Source organism: Myotis davidii, unplaced genomic scaffold (assembly GCF_000327345.1).
Source record: "Myotis davidii unplaced genomic scaffold, ASM32734v1 scaffold379, whole genome shotgun sequence".
In the NCBI taxonomy this organism is placed as follows: domain Eukaryota; kingdom Metazoa; phylum Chordata; class Mammalia; order Chiroptera; family Vespertilionidae; genus Myotis; species Myotis davidii.
This window is the reverse complement of record NW_006290553.1, coordinates 1,999,135-2,005,134: the sequence shown is the minus strand read 5'-3', so window position 1 is coordinate 2,005,134 and position 6,000 is coordinate 1,999,135. Positions and strand designations below refer to the sequence as shown.

Below are 6,000 nucleotides of genomic sequence, written 5' to 3'. Positions count from 1 at the left end.
TCATTCTCTACTCCCTTACCCTGCTTTATTTTCTTCACTAGAGGCCAGGTGCATGGAATTTGTTCATGGGTAGGGTCCCTAGGCCTGGCCATCGATCAGGGCCAATCAGGTTCCCCGTCTCCTGGCCTCCCCACCTACTCCTTCCTTCACTTCCTCAGCACCCTGCTGCTGGTCACCAGCTGTGTTCCGTGCTGCCCCATGGTGGTCTGCGCATGTTATAACGAGTGATCGAACTCTTGGTCTCTGAGCTGAACTCCCAAGGGGACAATCTGCATATTAGCCTTTTATTATATAGGATAGCAAACATTGCTACTTGACATTATACATGACATTTGATTATTTTGCGTGTGCTCTGTCTCCCACACTAGCATGGAAGCTCCATACGAGCACAGGCTTTGTTTTGTTCACCACTGCTCTCCCAGTGCCTCGGTCAGTGCCTTGCACATGGTAAGTGCTTAGTATATACTTGCTGAATTATTAGTGGAAAGGAAGAGATCAGAATCAAATTAATCACCATCCCATCCACTTAGTTTCTTCTCCTTCCAACTTCTTAGTTCTCCTGGTTCAAAGTCTGCCTGATCTGTGAATTTCACCTCTCCTCAAGGTCTCAATTCAATAAATCTACCACTCCTGTAGATTACCATAAACCTTAGTTATATTGAACTACCCACAATTCTAAGCCCATTCATAACTTTGAGTCTTTGTATGGTTTCCTACTGCCTACAAGACCCTCCTTTCCTACCCAAATTCCCAATTGTGTCACCTCCTTTGAGGAACTTTCTTTGCAACATATGCCCTGTTTAGAACCAGTCACTGTCTTATGTATGTACTCAATTAACACTTTTCATACTACGTGTTGTAATCAGGTTTTGAATATTTGTCTCTCTGACTAGAATGTCAGGTCTTCAAGGTCGTACTGTCTTATTCAAAACTGCCTGCCCTGTACCATCCATCCTCACTCACTTGCATTGTTTCCCCCTTACATTCTTTCCATTCTCTGCAATTTGGTAACACCAGTATCTTGGTGCAGTTCTTTGTCATCTCAAAACCACCATATCACAGTAACCTGCTAACTGTACTCTATGACTCTATTCTCTCTTTGGATGGATCCTCTTTATAACTGACAAGTTTTTCCTAAGATTATATTGATATGGCATTTATTTCAATGGCTCCCTGTGACATACAACATAAAAAATTAGTATTTTAGCCTGTATTTTTAGGCCATTATATTCTGGTCACCCCAGACTGACCTTTATTATTTCATCAAAGGAAACTATTGCTTTGGCCAAATTGATCAACTTGCTGCTCCTAAAGTAAGCTCTGTTTTCTTTTTCTGTTGCATGAGTCATACTATTTCCTTCACCTGAAATACCTTTTCCCATCACCTTCATTACTGATCTCCTCTCTCAGAACTTCGTACAAATGAACCTTTTTTTGCTGGAAAAACTTTGCAGAAAAATTGAAGAAAAAAAAGCCTCTAGCTAATGAAACTTCTACAGAATTCATTTTTATCAATCACAATCAAAACCTGCTTTATAAGGCAGTTTGTGTTCATATGTATGTCTTATCCCCCTGAGACTGTCTTTGCATTCTCCATAGTGACTAGGTATGTAAACCTCACAGTATCATAATACATTCTAAATGAACAGAAATGAAAGGTAAAAGTAAAAAGAATTATTCAAATTTAATCTTTCATTTTTTTCTGATTCTTAAAATCTTGTAAAAACTAATAAATCCCAATGTTTAGTATACACATAAGAATATATATGTAATATATAATATATATTTATTTCCTTACAGATAAGGGATTTGTAAGTGATGATGGAGAAGAAATTAAAATGACCCTTGGGAAATTGGGCAACAAGGCAGCTGCTGAAGTCTAAATCACAGTAATTATTTCCTCTCAGTCCAGGATACATAGGAGACCAGGGAAAAGAGGAGAAAGGCACCAACTAGTCCTCCTTTTCTTCTCCTTGATAGGCAATTGGGTATTTCTCCTTGCTGCATTTTTTATATTTTCCTTCCAAATATATGGTAAAGATGCAGAATACATATAAAGGCACTTCATAATGGAAATTATAACCATTTAGTGAGACTAATAGGTTGCAAGTAAGAACCCTAACCAAAAGTTAAAGATAATTCAAATATATTCAGCAGTTTTAGGACTTTTAAACACAGGAACAAAATCCGTTCTGGCCCGGCCAGAAAGGCTTAGTTGGCTGAGGAATGTCCCCATGCACCAAGAGGTTGTTGGTTCTATTCCCAGTCAGGGCACATGTCCTGGTTTCAATCCCCAGTATCAGGTGAGAAAGAAAATTGGGGATTTAAGTGGATAGAAAAGTCTTTATAAAAGAACACTGAAGAATAGTGCAGGAAGCAGCCAATTAATATTTCTTTCTCATCAATGTTTCTCTCTCTCTCTCTCTCTCTCTCTCTCTCTCTCCCCCTTCTCCGTCTCTCCTCGTCCCTCTTCCCTCTCTCTCCCTCTCATTTCCTCTCTCTGAACTCAATAAAAACATATTAAAAAAAAAAGTCTGTCCCAGTAGCCTCAATACTCTAGGACATATTCCCAAATCTAGAATTAAATATTCTATTAGGAATAATTATGCTAGAATACCAGCCCCAAAACAAAATGTTATAGTCCTTAGCTCTGATTCAATTTTATTTTAGGCATGGTGACAGGACATTAAGAATACATGTTCATATAGACAGATGTACTACTTGTTGTATAATACATAAAACTAACCATTTCCTCAAGATCTAAATTTTACAGCCAACAATCACAACAAAAGTAAACTGAGAAACTGAAGTATAAATAGAAGATAAAATCTCTTATAGCAAGCTAAATGCAATAGGTAATGGTGATTAGACTGTAATGGAGTTTTGATAAAAGCAAATAACAGACTTGATCAAATTAAAAATTTGTAGTGAAAGGCTATCTTTTTTAAAGGTTTACTAGTATAAAGATACTAGAGGCCCAGTGCACGAATTCTTACACCAGTGGGGTCCCTCGGCCAGGCCTATGGGATCGGGCTGAAACTGGCTCTCCAACATCCCCCAAGGGGTCCCAGATTGTGAGAAGACGCAGGCCAGGCCTAGGGACCCCAACGGTGCATGATCAGGGCCAGGAAGGGACACAGGAGGGCTCCAGGGCATGTCTGGCCTGTCTTGCTCAGTCCCGATTGGCCGGACCCCAGCAGCAAGCTAATCTACCAGTCGGAGCATCTTTCTCCTAGTGGTCAGTGCACGTCATAGCAACTGGTCGACTGTCTGCTCCCCGGTGGTCAGTGTACTTCATAATGAGCGACTGAGCGGCCTTAGCATATCATTAGCATATTATGCTTTGATTGGTTGAATGGGCAACCGGATACTTAGCATATTGGGCTTTTATTACATAGGATACATAGACTGCATTTTAACACCATACCACTTAATAGTCTCCAAACATTGTAATTTTATTATGATTACTTTATATACCTTTAAAATGTATTTTACATATATCCAAAATGCAGAAAACCTAATATGTCTTATAGGGAAATAGAAATGGATAGCTCTCCCAGCCTCAATTTAAATCTAAGAACTGGCAAAAAGGTGATTTCTTGGTTCAAAAATTTTAGGGACAAAGAGGGAGAATGATGACAATATTTCTGTTATCATGATATTTTGCTGAGGCTAGTCCCCTTCCTAAATAGCTCTTCCTTCTTATCCCAAACCTAACTATTCTTCAATGTTCCTTTATAAAGACTTTTCTATCCACTTAAATCCCCAGTTTTCTTTCTCTCACCTGATACAATAAAGGGTACTGCTCTTTTGACACTATCACTTTCTGATGAGTATTTTTCCCAAATTACTCATATGCATTTTCTCCTGTTTCCCAGCCTTATAAAAGGTTCTTTAAGGGTAATGACCATCCTATATAATAAAAGCCTAATATACTAAGTGTCCAGTTGGTCGTCCGTTCAACCAATCAAAGTGTAATATGCTAATGATATACTAAGATCGCTCAACTGTTTGCTATGACGTGCACTGACCACCAGGAGGCAGTCGACAGGTCGACCAGTTGCTATAACGTGCATTAACCACCAGGAGACAGGCACTCCAACCAGTTGGTTAACTTGTTGCTGGGGTCTGGCCAATCGGGACTGAGTGAGAAAGGCCAGACATGCCCTACCCGACTGGCCAACCTCCCATGTTCCTCCTCGGCCCCGATAGTGCACCGCTGGGGTCTCTTGGCCTGGCCTGCACCCTCTCACAATCTGGGACTCCCTTGGGGGATGTCGGTGAGCCAGTTTCGGCCCAATCCAATAGGCCAAACTGAGGGACCCCGCTGGTGCACGAATTCATGCACCGGGCCTCGGCGGTTCTCAACCTGTGAGTTGCGACCATCAGCAAACACATATAGCATATCAGATATTTACATTACGATTCATAAAAGTAGCAAAATTACAGTTATGAAATAGCAACGAAAATAATTTTATGGTTGGGGTCACCACAACATGAGGAACTGTATTAAAGGATTGCGGTATTAGGAAGGTTGAGAACCACTGCCTAGTGCAGTGATGGTGAACCTTTTGAGCTCGTCGTGTCAGCATTTTGAAAAACCCTAACTTAACTCTGGTGCTGTGTCACATATAGAAATTTTTTGATATTTGCAAACCATAGTAAAACAAAGTCTTATATTTTTGATATTTATTTTATATATTTAAATACCATTTAACAAAGAAAAATCAACCAAAAAAATGAGTTCATAGGTTTGCCATCACTGGCCTAGTGTTTTATATTTCACAGCACCCAATACAGTGCTAGAAAGTCTACTTGCAAAAGATGCACCAGTCTTCAGAACAAGTTAATAGATTTTTTAAAGAGTTCTGAGAATGAAAATGAAACAATTAGTTAATTTGATAAAAGAACTAAGAACTAATTATAAATGCTATATAATTGATATAATTTTTACTATTATCTTAAACAGATACTAGTAAAGTCTAAAAGTTTTTATTATTTTATTCCTAAAAGCTGTATTTTCTAGATCTACTGAGCAAATGTTAGTGGAACTACCTTTTTCTAGGCTGTTCTGAAAATAATTCAGAAATTACCTTAATCAAATCTCATTTTTTTATGATGAAAATAGGTCCAGTGTTTATTAACTGACTTATCTGTCAGTTATTGCTAGAATTGATTCTACAGCTCATGTTTCTTGAATTCCAGGCCAGTGCTCTTTCTATTAAACCATACTATCTTTTCTGGCAAATTAGGCAATAAATTAATAATTGTTATAGGTAAACAAACCTAGTAACAGCAACATAAACATGTTATTTTACTAAAATAATTATCAGCATAAAGTATTACAAATTGTGAAATCAAGTTTTAGTTAAACACCATATATCCCTATTTATACTTATACATATTCAAATTACAGCAGTGAGGAGAAAGAAAACGCAGGAAATGTGAATTATATAATACTAATTTTACAATACAGGAGGCCCTCCAATATTCTGTTCAAGGCTGTTCCATTATAATGTTGATGAGATGTCACAGGCATTTAACTCTTGTTTATATCAATTAGTCTATGGTAAAACTGGCTTGTTTATATGTCATTTCACTTAAAGTTGCAGAACTTATCAATGACATTAACTGATGACTTACTGTACTTTTAAATGCATATATATTATTTTTAATACATATTTTTAAAAGTAAGGTAATAAACAGTGGTAAGTAAAAGTTCTTAAGCCCCAAATGGTAAACCACAATATAATCACAAGAAAGCCAACTACAGTATATTGGTTTGTTGTCTTATTATGTTATTGTAGCTAAAGAGCTTAGTTATGATTAGTTTCCTTTCCTGCCAGCATTCAATGTGGCACAAAGACTTTTTAAAAAGGTCTTTTAAAGGCTGCATTTACAAGCACCCTAAGTCACAAGAAAGTTTACAACCATTAAAATAAATTAATCTATAAAAATGCTGGCACTCGCTTCAATTGGTTAGAGCAGAAGTAATTCTCC

At 37.7% G+C, this 6,000-nt stretch overlaps 1 protein-coding gene across 4 annotated transcripts in view; it reads right to left on the bottom strand.

Annotated features, from left to right (window-relative positions):
- The window catches only part of ABHD10 (abhydrolase domain containing 10), a 40,239-nt gene that overhangs the window by 32,073 nt on the left and 2,166 nt on the right, over positions 1 to 6,000 (bottom strand). The window lies entirely within an intron of this gene.